Below are 25,683 nucleotides of genomic sequence, written 5' to 3' on the forward strand. Positions count from 1 at the left end.
GTTAAAGGAAAGCATGAGCATGTTAAGAAGAAACATCAAAGAAAAAGCTATAGGTCCAACTTCTAGAGATAAACAATATAATGCCTGAGATGTGAAATAAACTGGATGGAATTTGGGAGCAGATTAGACACTGCAGGAAAAAAATTAAAGAATTTAAAGACACAGCAATAGAAACCATCCAAAAATGAAATACTGACAGGAAAAGAAAAAAAAAAACCCACTAGAAAAATAAAATGAACAGAGCATCAGTGAGATGTCTAACAACATAAAGCAGACAAATATACCTGTAACTAGAGTCCAAGAAAAAGAAGACAGGTCGGGGAGACATAAAAATATATTTGAAGGGGGGACACCTGGCTGGCTCAGTTGGTGGAACATGCAACTCTTGATCTCAGGGTCATGAGTTCAAGTGTGGAGCCTACTTAAATTACACACACACACACACACACACACACACACACACACACACGTATGTATGTATGTATGTATATATACATGTACATATATGTGTATATGTACAGATATATATACATTACTAATAACATTTTAATAATATTAAATAATACAAAAATAATTAACATTAAATATATATTTTTTGAAGAAATAATGGCTAAGAGATTTCCAAGTTTAAAGAAACCTATAAACCTACCGATGCAATAGCCTCAGGAAATCTCAAACAGAAGACATAGCAGAATCACATTGCTTATAACTGGTGATAAAGAGAACATTTTTTAAATAGCTGGAGGAAATAGGCAAAAAGGAATAAAGATCGATGGCAGACTTCCTGTCAGAACAACGCAATCCGGAATATAGTAATACCTCTAAAGTGCTAAGTGAAAAAAGTACTCTTAACCCAGAATTGTATACCCTGCAAAAATATTTTGCAAAAACAAAGGTGAAAGACACTTTAGAGCACAGAATGAAAAAAGTCACCATAAACCGTCCTCTACTATGAGAAATGTTAAAGCAAGTCTTTCAGGCCAAAGGTTATTCATAGCAAATGGAAACTTGAGGTCGACACAAAGGAATGAAGAACACCAGAAAGAAAATGTATGTGGGTAAATATACTTTCTTCTTACTTTAAAAAAGTCTCTCCGGGCACCTAGGTGGCTCAGTCAGTTAAGCATCTCCCTTGGCTCAGATCATGATCCCAGGGTCCTGGGATTGAGCCCTGTGTTGGGCTTCCTGCCCAGCAAGTCTGCTTCTCCCTCTCCCTCTGTCTCTCCCTCATGCTCTCTCTCTCAAATAAATAAAATCTTTAAAAAGAAATCTCTCATATGTGATTTAAAAAAAACAAAACAGGGGCACCTGGGTGGCTCAGTGGGTTAAGCCTCTGCCTTCAGCTCAGGTCATGATCCCAGGGTTCTGGGATGGAACCCCGCATCAGGCTCTCTGCTCAGCAGGGAGCCTGCTCCCCCCACCCACTTCTCTGCCTGCCTTTCTGCCTACTTGTGATCTCTGTCAAATAAATGAATAAAATCTTTTTTAAAAAGTGAAGCAAAGCAACAAAAAAGAGAGAGAAGCAAACCAATAAACAGACTCTTCACTATAGAGACTACACTGATGGTTACCAGATTGGCTGCGGGGGAGGGGATGGTGAAATGGGCAATGGGGATTAAGGGGTGCACTTGTCATAATGAGCTCTGAGTGAGGTATGGAAGTGTGGAATCACTAAATTGTACACCTGAAACTAATACAATGCTGTGTGTTAACTAACTGGAATTTAAATAAAAACTTAAATTTAAAGAAAAAAACCCTTAAAAGAGAAGTGACTGTTCAAAGGGAAACTGTCAAGAGTGCTTTGAGGGGTTCATAGCACATGGAGAAACAAATGAATAACAACAGCACAAAGAAGGAGGGAAGAGAGGAAGGGGCGGAAATAAACTTTCATAAGGTTCTTACACTGAACATGACGTATTACTTGAAAGACCGTGGTAAAGTTACTGTATATAGTAAACCCTACAGGTATTTCTGAGAAAACACAAAAAGATACAGCTGATTACACCAGTGAAAGAGATAAAAAAGGGAATTATACTGACTGCAAATAGGCACGAGGGATCCTTCTGCAGTGTCAGAAATACTCTAAAACTAGATTGTGGTAATGTTGCACAGTTCTACATTTTCTAAAAATATGGGGCACCTGGCAGAGCAGGGCACTGAGCAGTCAGTGGAGTGTTCAACTTTTGATCTCTCAGTCATGAATTCAAGCCCTGCCTTGGGCTCCATACTGGATGCGGAGCCTACTTAAAAAGGGGGGGAAGGGGAGGGCACCTAGGGTGATTCAGTGGGTTAAGCCTCTGCCTTCAGCTCAGGTCATGGTCTCAGGGACCTGGGATCGAGCCCTGCACCGGGCTCCCTGCTCAGCTGGGAGCCCACTTTTCTCCCTCCCTCTGCCCGCTGCTCTCCCTGCTTGTGCTCACTCTCTCTGTGTCAAGTAAATAAATAAAATATTTTTTAAAAAGTAAAAGGGGGTGGGGGAGACTGACAATCTCAAGTGTTGACAAGGATGTGGGAACAACCAGAAGTTTCATACCTTGCTAATGGGGATGCAAAACAGTGCAGCCACTTCAAAAAACAGCTTGGCAGTTTCTTATAAAACTGAGCATACACTCCTACTCCTTCATATTTATCCAAGAGAAATCAAAACATGTATCTATATAAACACTTACATGTCAATTCTCATAGCAGCTTTAGCCCTCATAGCCAAATACTAGAGACCACTTAAATGCCCATCAATAGGTAAATGAATAAACACATTGTGGTTCAGTCATACAGTGGGTAACTACTTAGTCATTAAAATGAATGAACTACTGGGACACTTGGCTGGCTCGGTCAGAGGATCTTGGGATGAGTTTGAGCCCACATTGGGTCCAGAGATTTTTTTTTTTAGTAAAAAAAAATTTTTTTTTTTAGTAAAAAAAAAAATAATAATTTTTTAAAATTTGAAAATAAAAGTAAATAAATAAAATGAATGAACTGCCACACTTGGAGCAGTATGGCTGAATCTCAAAAGCATCTGGGTAAATATAAAAAGTCAGACATACAGAAGACGACCTACTATGCAATTTAACTTATATGAAGTTTTAGTTTTGTATGTATGAAATTCTAGTACTAAAAAGCAGGTCAGTGGTTGCCAGGGGCCAAGGTACAGGGAAAGGATAAACTAAGAAGGAGGAAGGGGGATCTTTCTGGGATGCTATAAATGTTCTGTATTATGACTGGGGTAGCAGTTGGAAGATTTTATACACTTGTCTAAACTCATTGAATGTAGGTGAATTGTACACTTAAAACTGATTTTATTTACTGTATTATACCTCAATAAATTTGACAACAAAATAAAATAAGATACATTGGAATCAATAATGAGACCAAAGCATGCAGATTATCCTCTTAGGGAAAATATTTGAACTTTTACATTTAAATCATCTTTTAAATCATTTTTATATAATTTATATTTCACAGTGTATGTGTGTGTATTTGTACATATATATATATATATTTGTATACTAGCATATGTATATCATTTGTAAATGAATATTCATACATTGAGATACCTACTCAATTTTTTTTTCAATGATAGGGATTAACCATGTGAAACATTTGGAGGGGGGCACCTGGGTGGCTAGTCAGTTAAGCCTCCAACTGTTGATCTCACCTCAGGTATTGATCTCAAGGTCATGAGTTTGAGCCCCGTGCTGGGCTCCAAACTGGGCATGGAGTCTATTTATAAAATAAAAATAAAATATCATCATCATCTTCATCAAATGTTTGGAGACCTTTGAGTTGTTGTAAGCCCAGAAGGGCAATTTCAGTAATGTGGTAGAAACAGAAACCAGATTGTTACAGCTGTTGAAAAGCGGGGATAATAAGCAGTCTTCTCTTTCAAGACATTTGGTGGAAAGGGCATAGCTACAGGCATAGTGGAGAGTTAAGGAAGGTGATTATTTGTAGAATGAGTCATTTCAACATAGGTTTAAAGAAAGGAGTCAGAAAAAAAAAATCAATAATACCATGGAGGGGAGAGAGAGAAGAAAAAATTGTGTATAAAATACCCACAGTTTGCAAAAGGAGATGGTTCTGGTGCCTCGGTTAAGAACAGAGGGAAAGAGATGGTTGTCAAGTTGATGGTCTCATTTATTAATGAATTATTAAGCAAGGTCATCAATGCACAGAAGAATGCAGGGTAGGTATCTCTGGAAGAACTATCATGGCCAATAATATGCAAACTGACTGGTCCCAAACATGCACATAGGTAAGTAGTTATAAGAAAGTAGATGAGCTTCTATCATGAAGTTATTTTTATGGTGATGGTACCAACCACACACTCACATTTCCAAGCTAACCCTGAGATGGTTGACCAGAGTTAGCTGCTCAGATTTGGCCACTCAAGGAAATGTCTCTTGATGTCTACCCTAGCAAGAGATGGCCCAGGAGGTAGAACTGGTAGGGATCTAAAGGGAAGCTGGTAAACTGGTATCTGTGCCCTTGGTCCCTTTGTAATTCATCTGCCACCCACAGGACCTTGGACCAAGATTTGCATTTTGCCTCAGATGCTAATTTTGGTCCCACTGGTCAGTACTAACCTGGGTGTGGTGGTTGTGTGGGTGCGACCACCAGGAAGTGGAGGAAGTGGGACTAATGAATCAGGCTGGGGGTGCCCCACTGTAGTATGGTCTGACTCACCCAGGACCATGGGAATGGGTACTTTGGGGTTGATGGCGCCATCTCTGAGCAGCACCAGGGCCTTGAGGGGCATCATTAGTGGTTGCGAATGCTTGCCCAGCACTTCTCACAAGGTAGCTTCAGGGCCTGCCCACATGCCATCTGGGTAATTATGTCCTATTCACCTTCCTGTAGATCCGGAAGAACTAGCCCAGACTTAACCTCTCTTAGTGTTGCCCTGGATGATACAGTGATTTGAGCCTTAAAGATGGTGCTTCTTTCCAAAATTGGTCATCCCTCTTTCCTTCCTACTCCATGCTACAGGATTCAACAGTACTTAGAGGTGGGGGCCTCTGATCACCTTCTCATTTCTTTTATCAGCTGCAATGTTCTTTTCCCAAAGCAATCCAGACTGCCTCTACTATCAGTGTGGAACTCTGTGTTGTTTCTCTATCTACTTCAAGTAACTCCACTTTTTTGAAGAAACAACCCTCCCTCACTTTTCAGTTGATGAGATTCAGGTAGTGCCAACTCTACCTCCAGCCCCAAGAGAAGCACATACAAACCTGCCTGGCTTGTTGGAACATCACCAGCTCTTGGCCAATGACTGTTCAACAATGGGTATGTGACCTGAAAAGAGTCAACAAGACCCGTTCTGGGAGTTCTGTGGAACTCTTAGAGGAGAGAATCATTCTACGCTGAGGTTCCTGAGAGCACAGAATAAAGGACTAAAGTTACTGACAACTTTTTTCCTTTTCAAGAGTAAGTTGAATAACTCTATGTGCCAAGAATGATTTAAAGTGTCTGTAATATTATTATCTCATTCAACTCCTACATCAACCCCAGGAGTCACAAGTTCTATTATATGAGGTGGCACAGCTTGGAGGTCGATAGGACTGCATTTGAATTCTGGCTACATCATGTACTAGTTGTGTAACAGGCAAGTTGTCTAAACTTTCTATACCACAGTTTCCTCATCCATATAATGAGGCTAATAATAGTACCTCCCTCATAGGTTGTTGTACAGATTAGTCAATTTATCAATGTACAGTCTTTAGAAGAACACCAGGCATGTAGCAAGTGTTCTGCAAGTTTTAGCTATGACTATCACCACCATAATCTCCAGTGTAAGGACAAGGAAAACAAAGCACAGAGACTTTAAACTAATCTAAGTTTGCACATCTAGTAAAGTGATGGACTAGGGATTTGAATCAAGTCTGCTTCTGGAGACTATATTTTTTAACTGCAAAATAATATTTTCTGTGCTCCAGCACCCTATGGGAGAGTCTGCCCATAAACAGAGAATACACACAACACAGAGCTGAGAGATGGACAAATTAAAATGGAATCCTGGAGATACTGTCAGAGCCCTTGAATTACCTATCTTAGTCCGTTCTAGCTACTGTAACAAAAACATCATAGACTGAGCGGCACGTAAGCAATAGAAATTCGTATCTCACAGTTCTGAAGGCTGGGAAGTCCAGGATCAAGGTGCTGGCAAATTCAATGTCTGGTAAGGGTTTTCTGGTCTACAGACAGCCATCTTCTCTCTATGACGTCAGAGGGCAGAAGGGACAAGGACGCTCCTTGGGGCCTCTTTGGTTTTAGCTGTAACCCCATTCAGGAGGGCTCCACCCTCATAACCCAATCACTTCCCAAAGGGCCCACCTCCTAATACCATATATACTGCTTGTGAGAGGTGTCGTCATGTATGAATTTGACAGGGACACATTTATCTGTTTTATCAGTCAAGCCAGAAGTCAAATCTATCTTTAGAGTTTTCAATAATTTTACTTTTTTAAAAGATTTTATTTATTTATTTGAGAGAGAGAGAGAGAGCAGGGCAGAGCAAGAGAGAGAAGAGAGCACTAGTAGGGGTAGGGGGCAGAGGGAAAAGAAGCAGGCTCCCTACTGAGCAAGGAGCCCAATGTGGGGCTCAATCCCAGGACCCTAGGATCATGACCCGAGTCAAAGGCAGATGCTTCCCAAGTGACCCTTGAGTTTTCAATAATTTTAATCAACAAAGTTCCTTCTATCTCAGTCCAGTTTGAGTTGAGGTATCTGTCCCTTGCAGATGAAATCCCTTACAGACTTGACTAACAGAGCAATTCAGATCCTTAAGACTATCCTTGTATTCTGGGCATCAATGGCCCAAGGACAATAGGAAGCATTCCCATAAAAGAATCTACTCTAGGGTTATAAAACAAAGCTGCTCAGCTGTTCCGTCATTCATTCATTTCACCTAAGCACCCACCATGTGCCAGGCACTAGTTAGTTGCCCAAGCATTCTGTCTGGATGGATTGGGCATAAGGCATTCTAAAGTGTCCAAGTATCAGTGGCGTTCCCATGAGTATATCAATTAGGTCTGGATCTAAACTCAAGTAGAATCTCAGTTCTCTCTGTCAGATCAGAGGCCTCTGGGATCTTATCATCTATGCCAGATCTTTTCTGAGCTCTGCATAGCCACTGCTACAAGTGGACTCTAGCTTGTTTAGAGTAATGGAAAGGTAATGGAAAAGGTAATGGGGGACTTCTGCACGGACTAAATTATTCATCTCCATCGAACCACATAAGCAGCATTCAATCTCCGTCTCTGGACACAGTCTTCCCAGATCAAAAGATTCGATCAAGGTCCAAACAGGAAACGCAGATGCAAGCGTGTGACTGAGAATGCCAGGGTAAAGCCTTCCATCAGCAAGGTGAGTCTTCTCCTTTGCATCAGATGTACACACACACAGAGCCCTTGAGGGCTGAGACTACTTTTGATTTTTACATCACAAGCGTCATAGAAAATATACAATGAAACCCCAATGATCCCTTGGAGAGTTCATTGCTCTCCCCCATCGTCTTTGATTCCCCTGCCTCCTCTCCGCATCCTTTGAACTTCTAAAAAGACACTTTGAAGGCATGTCATAAAGCAGTTTTTCATTCATGCTCTTCTCTTTGATGATCTTGCTGTTTGTCTGAACTGCAGCGTCCACAGGATGTCGGGCGGGCGAGCTGAAAGCCAACACTGATGAGGAAGGGCCGAGTGAGGACGAGCCTGCACTGCATTTGTCAATAAAAAGAAAGCGGAATGTATGAATGAGCAAGACATGAAGGGCCCAAGCAGAATGTCTGGTTTCTCTTCTATGTCCTACCCCTCAAAGTGACCACCTATGAGAAAGGTGAAGGGTACTGTAGCCCAGTAACAGTTCACAGCCTGCAAAATGTTTTGTTCAGAGGCCTCCCTCCAGCTCTGACCTCAAACCTAAGAGTTCTCTGCTCACCCCAAAACTGCAATAACCCAGTTTCCCCTCGATGGAAAGTATTATTGGTTTTGATTTTTCCCAACTTCTCCCATTTTCCCTAATGGAAGAGTCATTCATTTCAAGGCTAACAAGATATGATGAGGCAGGGAATGGAATGGGAGAGAGGAAAAGCAGACAGGCAGGGCCACAGACATGCCTTTCTTCTCCTGGCCCCCCAAAAAATGGTTGAGAACTAAGACTCTACATAACTCTCAAAAACCTTAAAATCCTCAGTAAATAGCCATGGCCCTCAAAGCACCAGTCCTGATGCCCAGGCCTGGGGTAGGCTGACTACAGTGAAGGCAGACAAGAGCTTTCCCTGAATCTGAGTATTCTCAGATGAGAAGGGAAGATAAACCACTCCCTGCCTTGGTGCACTGAGTCTGATTGGTACTAAAGAAGTGGTTATGAGGGTCAGGGTGGGGAGAAAAGCCTTCATCCGGTTATAAATATGAAACACATTAGAACCTATCACTCTGGGGGGTTCTGCTGTCAGTAGAGAGGGTGAAGAACTGACTCACGTATTCCTAAATGTTAGTGACTGCCCGCTAAGCCCTGTGAGCAAAACAGAGGTCTCAGCCCTCACGGAGCTCACAGTTTAGTCAGCGGTCAGACATTGAACAGTTCCACTCAGTTATGTGGAATTATAAATCGGCATGTGTGCCTTGAAGAAAGAGTCCATATAGGGTATTATGAGGGCTTTCAGCAGAGAGACAGCATGTGGACATGGGCGTCTAGCTACATGGAAATCTGGGAAGGCCCATTCAAGGAGTACCATCGAAGCTGAGACCTGAAAGGGAGAGGGACTCAGCAAGCAGCGTAGGGACTACTATGTTACATAGTTAGAAGAGCATTTTATGGAAAAGCACATGTGAAGGTCTGGTTGAAGGGAAGATAGACAGATGGTGTCAACCCCAGAAGCCAGGGACCAGTTAGGAGTAAAGATTCAACAAATGTGTCATATACCTCCCAACACATCAGGTGCTCTCCCAAGTACTGTGAATACAGCACCAAACACCGCTCACCAAGTGGCTGCCCTCTTAGAGTCTCCCTCCCAGATGTTCACCTCTTTAGGAACCAGATTCCAGCAGAGTTCCCATTAATTCAGGCTGCACGGCATTGAGGAAGGAAAGGACAGCGCTACTTCATATGCTCCAGGATTTTCCTCACCTGAAGGGCTCATAGCGTGTGCCTCCAAACTTAAAAGTGGACAGCTAGCTTCTCATGTCCCACCCCTGCGTGGCTATATGCCAGACAAAGATCTCCGAGGAATGCAGCGGGCAACGGGGCACATGAAGCCAACCTGGCTCAGTGTTGGCCATTCAGGACCACCAGGGCAAGGGGTCTGGAAAGATCTCTAGCTTCTCCATGGACCAGTTCTAAGTTCTGCCAATCATCCTGGCACAGAACGTCGTGACAGACAGCAGGGCATATTTGAGTCCAGCCATCCTGGCTTCTTGTCTCAACTCTACCACTTGCCAGCTGGGCCCAGCACTTAACCTCTGTGATCCTGATCCCGGGTCTATAAAAGAGAGTTAATAGGACTTGGACGACAGGTAGTTGTTAGGATTCAAAGAGTGAGGGCATGTGAAGTGCTGAGCGCTCTGCGTAGCGAACGCTCACTCAGCATCTGTGACTGTGGTTATTACGACCATGCTATAGCCCACTTCCCTGACTCCAGGCACGGGGCTTCGTGTAATTTTCGTCTATCATAGAATCACAGCTCAGGCAATTAAGCACAACGCACAGCCGTCTCCCCTTGATTCACTCATTGCCAGGGAAACCAAGGCAGAGTTCAGCGACTAGCCCGGCATAACCCCAGGACTTCAAAGTCAGGAATGTTCATTTCTGAGAACAGTGAAGCAACCACAGGAAGCATGCTGCAGAAGGAACAACTGGCTGAATTAGTCCTGTGGGAATTACTCGGAAATATCTTCCATTCAGAAAGACTTTGTGAATTTTCCATTGCAAATATTTAATATCGAACGGGGTTTCTCTTCCGCCTTTGTCAGTGGAGTGCTCAAAATAATTTTAGTATTAGTCTAAGCCCAGTAAAAATTAGCGAGATAAATCTATAGCACTTCCTTCCCCTTCTCCCTCACTCCACCTGCCCACAATGGATCTCGAATCCAAAGGTCGAGGACGTGAAGTATTCCGCAGCTCAGCAGCACGCCAGCCAAGAAGTTGCTTTTAAAACAGAGGACACGGCTTGAACGTTGGTCCTGCTACTGATGTGTTTTATGATTTTAGACTAATAACTTGTGCTCTTCAAGCTTCAGTTTCTTCCTCCATAAAACGGGGGCAACAAGAGCACCTACTGAGTTCTCGGCACATGGGAGAAGGGCCACCCGTGAATGTTGGTTGCTATTATTTCTACTACTGTTCTGTCCCCACCCTGACCCAGTCTTCCAGAGATGAGCTGGGTATAGCCGGGCCAGTGGGCTCTGGGCAGCCACCAGCTGATCATGGAGAAACACATCTTCCACTGGAATGGGGATGAAAAGGCTCTGGGTCCTCCTTGGAGATTGTCAGGCCACACAGATGGAGAGTTCTTTGTGAAATTAAGAAAATCCATTCATGACCAAGTCAAGCCACACAATACAGAAAGAGCTGCCCAACTCCATTTCTGCCAGTTTCCAACCCCCAAATCAGACTCAACACCTGATTAAAAACCTCAACTTTAAAAAGGACCTCTAGAAGGTTTCCTTTTCCTCACTCCCCGAAGGGAACCTTACAAAGTCTTTGACCTCATGGAACATCCAGTGCAGGAAGGAAGAAAACAGACCATACATAATGGCAGGAGTTAGGAAAAACCCTATGATGGAAACAAAGTGGGGGACAGGATGGAGAAGGACAGAGGATGGAGAAGCACCTCACAGGGGATGGTCAAGGAAGCTGTCCCAATGAAGTGACAGAGGGTCCAGGGCTGAGCCTGTCATGACAAACAGGTTATCTTTCTAATGCCTTATCTTCAAGGTCAAAACCAGGCCAATAAGCGGGAGAGCCAGGTGAGAAGAGAAGTTCTAAACTGAGAGTCTTCCCTTGTAATGCTCCCTTGCCACCATGAACCCACGTAACAGTGCAGAAGGTGCGTCTCCTTTTCCTCCCCACAGACAGCCCTATAGCATTGCCAGAAACACAGGTCTCCCGAATTTCTGCCAGAACCACCACTAGATAATAATCGTAACAGCAATGATCATTCCCTGAGCAGTGCTCTATGCCTCCTACACGTTCCCTCATTTCCTACAAAGGGGATGAATGGGCATAAGGGTATTACCATCACCTTGGGTGATTGTACTGAAGGGGAGACCCACACCCAGGAAGGTTACTTGGCTCAGGGGAACACAGCTAATACAAGGTGCATCAGTGAAGCTGCCAGGTAGGTACCATTATCAGCCCCATTTTACAGATGAAGAAAGTAAGACACGAAGAGGTAAAGTGACCTTTCCAACTGGTACAGCCCATAATGGTAGAGAGAGTATTTAAAAAAGGCAGACAATGCCAGAGTCCATTTCCAGAATCTAAAGTATGTGCATGGAACAGCAAGTCATCCCATTTCTCTGCAGCCATTCAGGTGGGAAGAATCTACAGTCATTTGGTCAACACAAGACACGCACAGGACAGCCAGGCCTGGGACCACCTTCCCAGAACTTTAGTCCAAAAAGAAAGCCAGACACAGACATGTTTATAGACAAATAATTCATTACTGCTGGGATAAAAACCGAGAATTCTAGGGTGCAATGAGCAAGTAAGAGGGGCGACTAGAGAAATGTCATCTGAGGCAGAAACATTCAAAGGCTAGCTGAGAGAAGAGAAGGGACATCAACCCGCCACATATCAGGATCTGGGAAAGAACATGGCAGACATAGCAAGTGAAAGAGAGCAAAGGGGTCTGGGGCAATAGGTGAGAAGAGGGAAGCAGGGGTAGCAGGACAGGAGTCTGGGCAGGCTGGCAATGGAGAAGATGAAGAAAGTGAGGGAGACAGGTTGTGGGGAGCTCTTAAGGCCAGGCTAGGGATGGTCCACCATTTGGGTGGGAGGAACTAAACACTTTTGCAAGCAGCGCTGCCCCTCAAGAAGGGGTCTGGAGACATGTGTCAGGTGACTCAGGAGGAAGTAGGACTGGTGGTATAGAAACAATGACCTTAATCCAGGTAAAAGGTAATGAGTACCTTGAGGGAATGATGGCAAGAGAGGTTTAAAGTGGAGGAAAGTAATTCAAAGGACAACAGAGAGATGGAGGACATGACCTAGGCAAGGCCTAGAGCATCAAGGAAGAAACTTGAGTCAAATCTGGTGACTAGAGTATGGGGCTGTTGAACAGCCAGAAGGAAAACTGAGGCACCATGAACAGCTCTGTTTGATCATGCTGAAGGTGATGTCCACTGGAGTGACAGCTACTGGCACGATGCAGGGCACCTCAACAGGCTCTAAGAAACAAATGCCATCTGTCATGGAAACACAAATCAAAACCACAGTGAGATACTACCTCACACCAGTCAGAATGGCTAAAATTAACAAGTCTGGAAATGATAGGTGTTAGCAAGGATGCGGAGAAACCTACACTGTTGGTAGGAATGCAAGCTGGTGCAGCCACTCTGGAGAAAACTATGGAGGTTCCTCAAAAAGTTGAAAATAGACGGGGAGGAGTCAAGATGGCGGAGAAGTAGCAGGCTGAGACTACTTCTGGTAGCAGGAGATCAGCTAAATAGCTTATCTAAAGATTGCAAACACCTAAAAATCCAATGGCAGATCGAAGAGAAGAACAGCAATTCTAGAAACAGAAAATCAACCACTTTCTGAAAGGTAGGACTGACAGAGAAGTGAATCCAAAGCGACGGGAAGATAGACCCCGGCGGGGAGGGGCCGGCTAACGGCAAGCGGCGGAGCAACGGAGCACAAAATCAGGGCTTTTAAAAGTCTGTTCCACTGAGGGACATTGCTCCAGAGACTAAACCGGGGTGAAGCCCACGCAGGGTCAGTGTGGCCTCAGGTCCCACAGGGTCACAGAAGGATCGGGGGTGTCTGAGTGTCACAGAGCTTACAGGTATTAGAACGGGGAAGCCGGCTACAGAGACAGAGCCAAGGAGTGAGCTCCCAGCTCAGGGTTACCTTGAACCGGTCGCAGGCTAGTTGAGCTCGGACTGTGGCGGGAGTCCAGGGAGACTGGAGTAATTGAGCACTGTTCTCTGAGGGCACACTGAGGAGTGGGGCCCCAGACTCTCGGTTCCTCCAGGCCAGAAACCGGGAGGCTGCCATTTTCATTCCCATCCTCCGGAACTCTACGGAAAGCGCTCAGGGAACAAAAGCTCTGGAAAGCAAACCCAAGCGGATTACTCAGTACGGCCCCTGGTAAGGGCGGTGCAATTCCGCCTGGGGCAAAGACACTTGAGAATCACTGCAACAGGCCCCCTCCCCCAGAAGATCAACAAGAAATCCAGCCAAGACCAAGTTCACCTACCAAGGAGTGCGGTTTCAATACCAAGGAGAGCACCAGAATTCCAGAGGAGGAGAAAGCAAAGCACGGAACTCATGGCTTTCTCCCTGTGATTCTTTAGTCTTGCAGTTAATTTAATTTGTTTTTCTTTTTCAATTTTTTTTCTTCTTCTGCTAATTTTTTTTTTAACTTTTACCCTTTTCTTCTTTAACGTTTTTTAACTAGTTTATCTAATACATATATTTTTTTCTTTTTTACACTTTTTCTTTATTCGTTTTCTTTTTTTAATTGTTTCGTTTCTTTCTTTTTTTTTTTTCTGAACCTCTTTTTATGCCCTTTCTCCCCCCTCACGATTTGGGATCTCTTCTGATTTGGTTAAAGTATATTTTCCTGGGGTTATTGCCACCCTTTTAGTATTTTACTTGCTCCTCCGCATACTCTTATCTGGACAAAAAGACAAGGGAGAAAAATTCACCACAGAAAAAGAACAAGAGGCAGTACCGAAGGCTAGGGACCTAATCAATACAGACATTGGTAATATGTCAGATCTAGAGTTCAGAATGATGATTCTCAAGGTTCTAGCCGGACTCAAAAAAGGCATGGAACATATTAGAGAAACCCTCTCGGGAGATATAAAAGCCCTTTCTGGAGAAATAAAAGAACTAAAATCTAACCAAGTTGAAATCAAAAAAGCTATTAATGAGGTGCAATAAAAAATGGAGGCTCTCACTGCTAGGATAAATGAGGCAGAAGAAAGAATTAGCAATACAGAAGACCAAATGACAGAGAATAAAGAAGCTGAGCAAAAGAGGGACAAATAGCTACTGGACCACAAAGGGAGAATTCGAGAGATAAGTGACACCATAAGACAAAACATTAGTTTTTTATAAGACAATTATTATTAGAATAATTGGGATTCCAGAGGAAGAAGAAAGAGAGAGGGGAGCAGAAGGTATACTGGAGAGAATTATTGGAGAGAATTTCCCCAATATGGCAAAGGGAACAAGCATCAAAATCCAGGAGGTGCAGAGAACCCCCCTCAAAATCAGTAAGAATAGGTCCACACCCCGTCACCTAATAGTAGAATTTACAAGTCTTAGTGACAAAGAGAAAATCCTGAAAGCATCCCGGGAAAAGAAGTCTGTAATATACAATGGTAAAAATATTAGCTTGGCAGCAGACTTATCCACAGAGACCTGGCAGGCCAGAAAGAGCTGGCATGATATATTCAGAGCACTAAACAAGAAAAACATGCAGCCAAGAATACTATATCCAGCTAGGCTATCATTGAAAATAGAAGGAGAGATTAAAAGCTTCCAGGACAAACAAAAACTGAAAGAATTTACAAACACCAAACCAGCTCTACAGGAAATATTGAAAGGGGTCCTCTAAGCAAAGAGAGAGCCTAAAAGTAGTAAATCAGAAAGGAACAGAGACAATATACAGTAACAGTCACTTACAGGCAATACAATGGCACTAAATTCATATCTCTCAATAGTTACCCTGAATGTTAATGGGCTAAATGCCCCAATCAAAAGACACAGGGTATCAGAATGGATAAAAAAACAAAACCCATCTATATGTTGCCTACAAGAAACTCATTTTAAACCCGAAGACACCTCCAGATTTAACGTGAGGGAGTGGAAAACAATTTACCATGCTAATGGACATCAGAAGAAAGCAGGAGTGGCAATCCTTATATTAGATCAGTTAGATTTTAAGCCAAAGACTATAATAAGAGATGAGGAAGGACACTATATTATACTCAAAGGATCTGTCCAGTATCTATGCCCCCAATGTGGGAGCAGCCAACTATATAAATCAATTAATAACAAAATCAAAGAAACACATCAACAATAATATAATAATAGTAGGAGAATTTAACACTCTCCTCACTGAAATATACAGATCATCCAAGCAAAAGATCAACAAGGAAATAAAGGCCTTAAATGACACACTGGACCAGATGGACATCACAGATATATACAGAATATTTCATCCCAAAGCAAGAGAATACATATTCTTCTCTAGTACACATGGAACATTCTCCAGAATAGATCACATCCTCGGTCCTAAATCAGGTCTCAACTGGTATCAAAAGATTGGGATCATTCCCTGCATATTTTCAGACCACAATGCTCTGAAGCTAGAACTCAATCACAAGAGGAAATTTGGAAAGAACCCAAATACATGGAGACTAAACAGCATCCTTCTAAAGAATGAATGGGGCAACCAGGAAATTAAAGAAGAATTGAAAAAATTCATGGAAACAAATGATAATGAAAACACAACGGTTCGAAATATGTGGGACACAACAAAGGCAGCCTGAGAGGAAAATATACAGCGGTACAAGCCTTTCTCAAGAAACAAGAAAGGTCTCAGGTACACAACCTAACCCTACACCTAAAGGAGCTGGAGAAAGAACAAGAAAGAAACCCTAAACCCAGCAGGAGAAGAGAAATCATAAAGATCAGAGCAGAAATCAATGAAATAGAAACCAAAAAAACAACAGAACAAATCAACGAAACTAGGAGCTGGTTCTTTGAAAGAGTTAGTAAGATTGATAAACCCATGGCCAGACTTATCAAAAAGAAAAGAGAAAGGACCCAAATAAATAAAATCATGAATGAAAGAGGAGAGATCACAACTAACACCAAAGAAATACAGACAATTATAAGAACATACTATGAACAACTCTACGCCAACAAATTTGACAATCTGGAAGAAATGGATGCATTCCTAGAGACATATCAACTACAACAACTGAACCAGGAAGAAATAAAAGCCTGAACAGACCCATCACCAGTAAGGAGATTGAAATAGTCATCAAAAATCTCCAAACAAACAAAAGCCCAGGGCCAGAGGGCTTCCGGGCGGAATTCTACCAAACATTTAAAGAAGAACTAATTTCTATTCTCCTGAAACTGTTCCAAAAAACAGAAATGGAAGGAAAACTTCCAAACTCATTTTATAAGGCCAACATCACCTTGATCCCAAAGCCAGACAAGGATCCCATCAAAAAAGAGAACTACAGACCAATATCCTTGATGAACACAGATGCGAAAATTCTCACCAAAATACTAGCCAACAGGATTCAACAGTACATTAAAAGGATTATTCACCACAACCAAGTGGGATTTATTCCAGGGCTGCAAGGTTGGTTCAACATTCGCAAATCAATCAATGTGATACAACACATTAATAAAAGAAAGAACAAGAACCATATGATACTCTCAATAGATGCTGAAAAAGCATTTGTCAAAGTACAGCATCCCTTCCTGATCAAAACTCTTCAAAGTATAGGGATAGAGGGCACATACCTCAATATTATCAAAGCCATCTATGAAAAACCCACCACAAATATCATTCTCAATGGAGGAAAAACTGAAAGCTTTTCTGTTAAAGTCAGGAACACGGCAGGGATGTCCATTATCACCACTGTTATTCAACATAGTACTAGAAGTCCTAGCCCCAGCAATCAGACAACAAAAGGAAATTAAAGGCATCCAAATTGGCAAAGAAGAAGTCAAACTATCACTCTTCGCAGATGATATGATACTATATGTGGAAAACCCAAAAGACTCCACTCCAAAACTACTAGAACTTGTACAGGAATTCAGTAAAGTGTCAGGATATAAAATCAATGCACAGAAATCAGTTGCATTTCTCTACACCAACAACAAGACAGAAGAAAGAGAAATTAAGGAGTCAATCCCATTTATAATTGCACCCAAAACCATAAAATACCTAGGAATAAACCTAACCAAAGAGGCACAGAATCTATACTCAGAAAACTATAAAGTACTCATGAAAGAAATTGAGGAAGACACAAAGAAATGGAAAAATGTTCCATGCTCCTGGATTGGAAGAACAAATATTGTGAAAATGTCTATGCTACCTAAAGCAATCTACACATTTAATGCAATTCCTATCAAAGTACCATCCATCTTTTTCAAAGAAATGGAACAAATAATCCTAAAATTTATATGGAACCAGAAAAGACCTCAAATAGCCAAAGGAATATTGAAAAAGAAAGCCAAAGTTGGTGGCATCACAATTCCGGACTTCAAGCTCTATTACAAAGCTGTCATCATCAAGACAGCATGGTACTGGCACAAAAACAGACACATAGATCAATGGAACAGAATAGAGAACCCAGAAATAGACCCTCAACTCTATGGTCAACTCATCTTCGACAAAGCAGGAAAGAATGTCCAATGGAAAAAAGACAGCCTCTTCAATAAATGCTGTTGGGAAAATTGGACAGCCACATGCAGAAAAATGAAATTGGACCATTTCCTTACACCACACACGAAAATAGACTGAAAATGGATGAAGGACCTCAATGTGAGAAAGGAATCCATCAAAATCCTTGAGGAGAACACAGGCAGCAACCTCTTTGACCTCAGCTGCAGCAACATCTTCCTAAGAACATCGCCAAAGGTAAGGGAAGCAAGGGCAAAAATGAACTATTGGGATTTCATCAAGATCAAAAGCTTTTGCACAGCAAAGGAAACAGTTAACAAAATCGAAAGACAACTGACAGAATGGGAGAAGATATCTGCAAACGACATATCAGATAAAGGGCTAGTGTCCAAAATATATAAAGAACTTAGCAAACTCAACACCCAAAGAACAAATAATCCAATCAAGAAATGGGCAGAAAACATGAGCAGACATTTCTGCAAAGAAGACATCCAGATGGCCAACAGACACATGAAAAAGTGCTCCATATCACTCAGCATCAGGGAAATACAAATCAAAACCACAATGAGATATCACCTCACACCAGTCAGAATGGCTAAAATTAACAAGTCAGGAAATGACAGATGCTGGCGAGCATGCGGAGAAAGGGGAACCCTCCTACACTGTTGGTGGGAATGCAAGCTGGTGCAACCACTCTGCAAAACGGCATGGAGGTTCCTCAAAATGTTCAAAATAGAACTACCCTATGACCCAGCAACTGCACTACTGGGTATTTACCCTAAAGATACAAACGTAGTGATCCGAAGGGGCATGTGCACCCAAATGTTTATAGCAGCAATGTCTTCAATAGCCAAACTATGGAAAGCACCTAGATGTCCATCAACAGATGAATGGTTAAGAAGAGGTGGTATATATACACAATGGAATACTATGCAGCCATCAAAAGAAATGAAATCTTGCCATTTGCGACGACATGGATGGAACTAGAGGGTATCATGCTTAGCGAAATAAGTCAAGCGGAGAAAGACAACTATCATGATCTCCCTGATATGAGGAAGTGGAGAAGCAACACGGGGGGTTAAGGGGGTAGGAGAAGAATAAATGAAACAAGATGGGATTGGGAGGGAGACAAACCATAAGTGACTCTTAATCTCACAAAACAAACTTAGGGTTGCTGAGGGGAGGAGGGGTTGGGAGAAGGGGGGTGAGGCTATGGACATTGGGGAGGGTATGTGCTATGGTGAGTGCTGTTTAGTGTGTAAACCTGGTGATTCACAGTCCTGTACCCCTGGGAATAAAAATATATTATATGTTTATAAGAAATAAAAAAGCTGAAAGTGAAAAAAAAAAAAAAGTTGAAAATAGAGCTATCAGATGACCCAGCAATCACACTATGGGTATTTACCCCAAAGATACAAATGTAGTGATCCAAAGGGAAACATGCACCTGAATGTTTATAGCAGCAATGTTCAGAATAGCCGAATTATGGAAAGAACCCAGGTGTCCCGACTGATGAATGGATAAAAACGATGTGGTGTGTACACACACACACACACACACACACACACACACACACACACGAATACAAATACTATGCAGCCATCAAAAAGGAGAAATCTTGCCATTTGCAATGACATGGATAGAGCTAGAGGGTATTATGCTAAGTGAAATAAGTCAATCAGAGAAAGACAATTACCATATGATCCCACTGATATGCAGCATATAAGAAACAAGGCAGAGGATCATAGAGGAAAAAATGAAACAACACAAAACCAGAGAGGGAGACAAACCATAAGAAACTCTTAATCTTAGGAAACAAACTGAGGGTTGCTGCATGGGAGGGGAGTAGGGGGATGGACTGGCTGGGTGATGGACACTGAGGAGGCTATGTGTTGTAATGAGTGCTGTGTATTGTACAAGACTGATGAATCACAGACCTGTACCCCAGAAACATATAATACATTATATGTTAATTCTTTAAAAAAGAAAAAAACAGGGGTGCCTGGGTGACTCAGTGGGTTAAAGCCTCTGCCTACAGCTCAGGTCATGGTCCCAGGATCCTGGGATTGAGCCCCGCGTCAGGCTGTCTGTTCAGCGGGGAGCCTGCTTCCCCCTCTCTCTCTGCCTGCCTCTCTGCCTACTTGTGATCTCTGTCTGTCAAATAAATAAATAAAATATTTAAAAAAAAAAAAACCCAAAAACAAAAACAAATGCTATCTTCCCATTTTATACTTTGGAAAGGTAAGACTCAATGAGGTGGAGTGACTAGGCCATTCACATACTCGTGCCTGGAACCCTGTGGGTCAGAGCCCATCTCTCTCCACAAGCCCATGCAGCTTCCCTGCAGCTCTTTTTTGGTTTAAATCCTTCTCTTGTTTACATTCATTTGCTTATGTTCTGCCATCTGAAGAAATGGCACCTTTCCAATGACTCACCCTGCCCTGGCCCAGGGACAGCTAACTCGGGCAAAATAGAATTCCCAGATAAGTTCTGTTCAAACCACAAAGAGATTTCACACCATGGGTTTATTGTCAACATTTTTAAAAATCAGAAATTTTTACATACAAATCTAGATATCGAGTTTCTCCCGAAAACCCAAATTATCTGGTGACATGGGGTTCCTACTCTCAGCTGAAAAGCAGCGGCCCTCTTGAGTAACCACAGCTTTCTAGTTCACCATCGTCTCCACTCCAAACATCTAACAACCAAAATAGAAACTAAGACATATGACCACCTGTTCCTTCAAAACTAGCAGTCATTTTTAATCTTAGGGACAAAAAGGAGTAGCGGGGACCATGGCTAAGAGGAGAGTACACTCTTCGACTGTGGCTGAGCTCTACCTCCTTAGTCCTTATACATATTTGAGTCCCTGGCCTGGCCTTATTACTGTCAATGTTTTATTTTTACTAGATGGTAAATGAGAAGGGCTCGTTGGGCATGCATGCTTGATGCCCAGCTTGGGACCACTCAAGAATAGTCTCTTTTTCCATATTATAATCACCCTAATTCCACCCAATTCCTGCATTATTCAACTCCTGCCATACGAATTCTAAGTTTTAATTCATGCAGAACATCCCAGGGAAGTGGGGACCCAGAAGTGTATTTGCCCAGCACCGTTTGGGAAGAAATACAATCCAACTGAACTAAGGGCTCAAGCTGAGGCTGGCTTGAGTCTTCCATGAAATGGGACATTCTTTCAGAGCAGTATCCTAACAAAGGAGCCGAGGAGAGAAAACCCATCTCATTACAGAGCTTCCTCCCCGTTGCTGAGACTTGGCAGAGAGCAGAAAAATGAAGCACACCCCTTGCTCCTCTCTAAAAAATCCAACTATGGGGAATGGGAGCCAAGATGTAAAAGGTTGGGTAGAAACATCAGTGAAACAAAGTGCCTTGTGGCCGGCTCTGAAGGCAAACAGGTAACTCCCATTTCAGGGGGCCTGCTGTTCAGAGGGTCAGGAAATGCCCAGTATCTGCCATCCCTCCTGTTCAGTGCTCCAGCCCTCTCTCATCTCCATCTGACTGGATTCTTTCACATGTGCCGAGATGTGTCAACAACAGAGAAGCCCGTGCCCGTGCCTGCGGGAGAGTGGGCCCTGCCCCGTGGCCCCCAGCAGCTGCCCACCATGCACACGCTTCTTCAACCTCCATGGAAGCACAGGCAACCAGCAGTTCCCTGGAGAGCTCAGCCACTAAAGGGTTAAGTGTGGGTTACACCGGGGTTACATGATGTGCAACCACTGACATGTTCCCGCCACTGTCAGAGTTTACGGCCAAGTAGGGAAGACAAATAGTAATGATATAATCACACACACATATGCAGGCGTTATTCAAAAACAGAACTATGGAGGCGCCTGGCTGGCTCACTTGCTAGAGCTTGCAACTCTTGTTCTCGGGGTCGTGAGCCCAAGACCCAAACTGGGCTCCAAGATTACTTTAAAAATAAAGTAAAATAAGCCAAGCAGAACTATGTACTCTGGAGGAAACAGTCCCGGGCATGCATGCGATCAATTCATCAGACATAGGGTGGTCAGAGAAGGAAGGCTTCCCAGGGTAGGAGTTGGCTGGCTGCGGGGGCTGAGGGGCGGGGGGTATGTGGGGAAGGAAAGTATTCTAACTGTGGGAAGAGCAGGTGCCAAGACTCTAAAGAAGTAGGGAGTATGGAATGTTCCAAGACCTGAGATGTGATTCCTACAGTTGAGTGTGGCTGCAGGGGAAGGGGTGGGGCGGGGGGGGGGGGGAGCCCTGCCTCTGATAGGCCGGGGGTAGGTTCTGCAGCTGATAGACTCCTCCCTGCCTGCTGTGCTGTTTCCCAGCTGTTCTAACCAGTCCCAGATTCCAGGTTATGCTCATTCTTCAGTGACTTCCCCTGAGCTCCTAACACAGTCCACAGTCCAGAGTAAGGAGAAGCAGGAAGAGCACAGAAGATCAGCACTGAGGACAGACCTCATGGAGGGCACCCAAGGAGAGGAATGAATGCACATCTATAAATGAAATATACAGTCACTGGCATAAAGCTGAGGCCGATGGTAAAGAAAATTTTAACTTCAGGGCTGCCAAACTCTGGAGAGCATCTTCTGCAAAGAGGGATGCTTCTCTATCTCCAGTTCTGAAGCTTTGAGCCGGCTCTGGGTCCCTGTGGCTCGAGGCATCTAGCACCACTGACAGAAAGCCTTGGGCTGCATGGGGCCTGCCCAAGAGCGAGCGGGTGCCTTGCCCCAGCCAGCTGCCAGATCTGCTGCTGGGTTTATTCTGAAGCTTTGCTTTGGTTTCAAGGTTCAATGTGAAGGACCTGAACAAATGTGGGTGGTCATTGGGAAGGAGTTGGGGGCGCGGAGCAGGTGGGAGACAGGAGCTCCACAGGCAAGGGTGGCAGGATTCCCCAGAAACGCCAGCCCTCAACCAAATTACAAGCTGCCCAGAAGGGGAAAGTACCACTAGGTTATTTCTGGAGCCAAACAATGCTGGCTCTCATCACTGACAAACTGAAGACAAATAAGGAAACAAGACATGGCCCCACCCACCTCTCCAAAAGGCCAAGACCATGCCTCATAAATTACTCAGGTATAATTTCAATTACAAAAACAACTTAAAAATTTTAAATCAGGAGCGCCTGGGTGGCTCAGTGGGTTGAGCCTCCGCCTTTGGTTCAGGTCATGATCTCAGGGTCCTGGGATCGAGCCCCGCTTCGGGCTCTTCGCTCCACGAGAGCCTGCTTCCACCTCTGTCTGCCTCTCTGCCTACTTGTGATCTCTGTCAAATAAATAAATAATACCCTTAAAAAAATTTTTTTAAGCCGTCCTTTGTGATCCCTCTCAGTTCTTGCAAACAATACCTTGAACATGTCACACCCTCATTAACTTGTAGAAGAGATTTCATTCCAACCTGGCAGTGACCCTCAGAGGCGCGCTAAAGAGCAGCTGGTGATCTTTTTCATGATGACTTCATTTCAGGAGGTTCCTCGGTTATCAACTCTCCATGGACTCCCTATCGCATCTCAAATTAGCCCACAGCGTCCACCCCATCTCCTGCCTCCTTCCCCCTGCTCACCACTCTGCAGGCAAAATGCCTTCCTCTCAGTTCCTCAACCAAGCCATACGCTTCCCCACTGCCAGGCCTTTGCACAGGCTGGTCCCTCTGCCCAGTGTGCCGCCACCAGCACTCCACACTGGCTCCCTCCTTGGACCTTGTTCGTCCTTCAGCTCTCAACTGAAATAGCACCACCTCAAAGAGACGCCCTCCTCAGTCACCCATCAAAAGTAACACTCTTCCCTCTCTGTCTTATCTCAGGCCGATTTTATTTCTTTGTTTTTTTTGTTTTGTTTTGTTTTTTTGTGTTTTTTTTAGAGCAGATGCTGTCTAACCAGGAACTCTTCTCAGTGCCCCCGGCGAATTTTTCACTTTTCTGTAACTTGCCCATTAGGCATCATGCTCTCCCACGAGACCAGGAACTCCAAAAGGGGAACAGACCCTATCCGCCTTGCTCACAAATTTTCCCTCCCACCAGCACGGTGCCCAGCACCTGGGAGGTGTGCCATCTCTGCTAACTTCAACGAATTAGCTGCATCATCTGCAGACACACTGGCCTGGGCTCCTCAAATATGTCAGCTCATGAGGGAAAGAGAAAGGTTCGGAGCCATCCTGATTAGCAGACACCAAAGAGGCACAACGATTTAATGCAACATGTGTCTGTTGAAGGGAGTTGATCCGAAGTAAACACTACTACTAATAAAGGACATGACTGAGACTGTACAGCCATTTGAATCTGAACTGCATGTGAATGAAGGGTGCTGGACCAGTGTTACATTTCCCGAGCTTGATAATTCCACCAATGTTAGGGAGAAGGGCACAAAGACATGCCCTAGAATACTGTGCAGCAGAAATGTCATGACAACTGCAGCTCATTTTCAAACAATTCAGCAAAAATAAATGTGTGTGTGTGTGTGTGTGTGTGTGTGTGTGTGTGTCTATACATACCTACAGAGAATATTGTTCTGGTCTTACCATCTGTCCTACAGGTTTTAGATTTTTCAAAATAAAAACCTGGGGGTGTGGGGCAAATAATATATGGCTTAAATAACCAAACAGAGTTCTACTTACTTTCACTGAAGGGCTGTGATAGTCCAAGATCATATGGGTAGCCTCTGGCAATTGGGGTTAAAACCAATATTCCAAAGTCCCAGATTTTTTTAGTTTTCACTACATAAAACAACTCACCTGGACTCCTGACAATTTCAAATAGGGAACTTTCAGGGCCCTGAATTATATTGCTGTCAGATGTGCATCAATTTAAAAAAAAAAAATCAAAACAATGTTGGGTGATTTTAATCTGGGACTTTTGCTTCCAGGCCATTTCACCTTACAACATAAAAGCCTTCCTGTTTGCATACATCTAGACCTGAGACAATCTAATGTCAGCACCTTCCACCTACCCCTACCCCATGCCCTGTGAACTATAACTCTATTAATAAACAGTGACCTAGAGAACTGGGATGGGGTGGGGGAGAAGGGAGTCTGGCACTAAAGTTTTAATTTTCTATTTTTATTAAAATTCTTAAGCTTTAATTTCCATTTTCTTTTCAACCTAGACCTTTGGAGCCTGTGCATGGTCCAACTCCTATTCATCCTTCAAGTCCCAGCTACATGCCTCTTCCTCCAGGAAGCCTTCCCTGACTTTTCCAGGGCAGTTTAAGAGCATTTCACCTAGGCTCCCACAAGCCCTCTCTGTTCTCTAGAAAAAATTAAAACTTATCACACTAATTTTTATTGCCTGCTTGCTTATCCAACTTCATCACTGAATCATATTCTTCACAAGGGCAGGGGTTGGGATGTCAGCGCTCAACCTGCACCCAGCCCATACAGGACACACAAGAATCCACTGAGCTGAACTCTACTGCAACAGCTGGCCCAGTCCCACTGCTGGCCAGAGCTTGGATGACTTGTGGAGGGCAGGCTGAGGCCAGCTCTCCCAGAGCAGCTCCAGTGAAACTCTCTTTTTTGCCTGTTTTTTCAGGTGTCCTGTATCACACATCCCCTTTGGGACAGGAAGTGTCCTGTGTCACTGTTTTCTCCTCTTGTTCTGATATCAAAGGCTGGACCAGGGAGTTCCTGAGTGAAGATCAGGGGGCTTGGGTCCAGTTACCCACCACCTGCTAGAACAGCAACTTGGCCGCATTGCCAAGTGGGGAACAACACACGCTTTATTAAATAATAACAACATAATACACACTGCTCACTCTATCCAGTCATTTCAGCTCATAGAGTCTCATCAGGGTGGGACAAACAGAAGGGGTTTTGGTGGCAGAGGTGGGGGCAGAAGATTTGCAGGATGTAATTATTTGGATTTCATGGATTTGGCTGAGGAGTGCTTTTTCACTTGCCTATCCCTTCCCACAAGGACTCCAAACAGAAACTATCCCCTACTGGTCATTGTAGATGGAGTAAGGGCAGATGCTGTGTATCTTTTTCTCAACCCCCTCCTCCCTCCTGGGCCCCAGGTTTTCTTAAGCCCAGCAGTTGACATGGTGACACTTTTCCCTGAAAAGATCCCACCAGAGTTGAAAAGACTGAGCTGTTTGTATTTTTTAAGA

The 25,683-nt window shown here is 43.5% G+C and overlaps 1 long non-coding RNA gene across 2 annotated transcripts in view; it reads right to left on the bottom strand.

Annotated features, from left to right (window-relative positions):
• LOC116586413 overlaps positions 1-25,683 on the bottom strand; it is a 77,642-nt gene that overhangs the window by 16,079 nt on the left and 35,880 nt on the right. Inside the window, exon 4 of one of the 2 annotated variants that reach the window (XR_004284027.1) lies at positions 6,615-7,711. The exons of the other annotated variant lie outside the window; for it this stretch is intronic. This is a non-coding gene — a long non-coding RNA (uncharacterized LOC116586413). Of the gene's footprint in view, positions 1-6,614; positions 7,712-25,683 lie in introns of those variants that run through there. 2 annotated transcript variants of the gene reach the window in all.

Source organism: Mustela erminea, chromosome 3 (assembly GCF_009829155.1).
Source record: "Mustela erminea isolate mMusErm1 chromosome 3, mMusErm1.Pri, whole genome shotgun sequence".
Taxonomy (NCBI): Eukaryota; Metazoa; Chordata; class Mammalia; order Carnivora; family Mustelidae; genus Mustela; species Mustela erminea.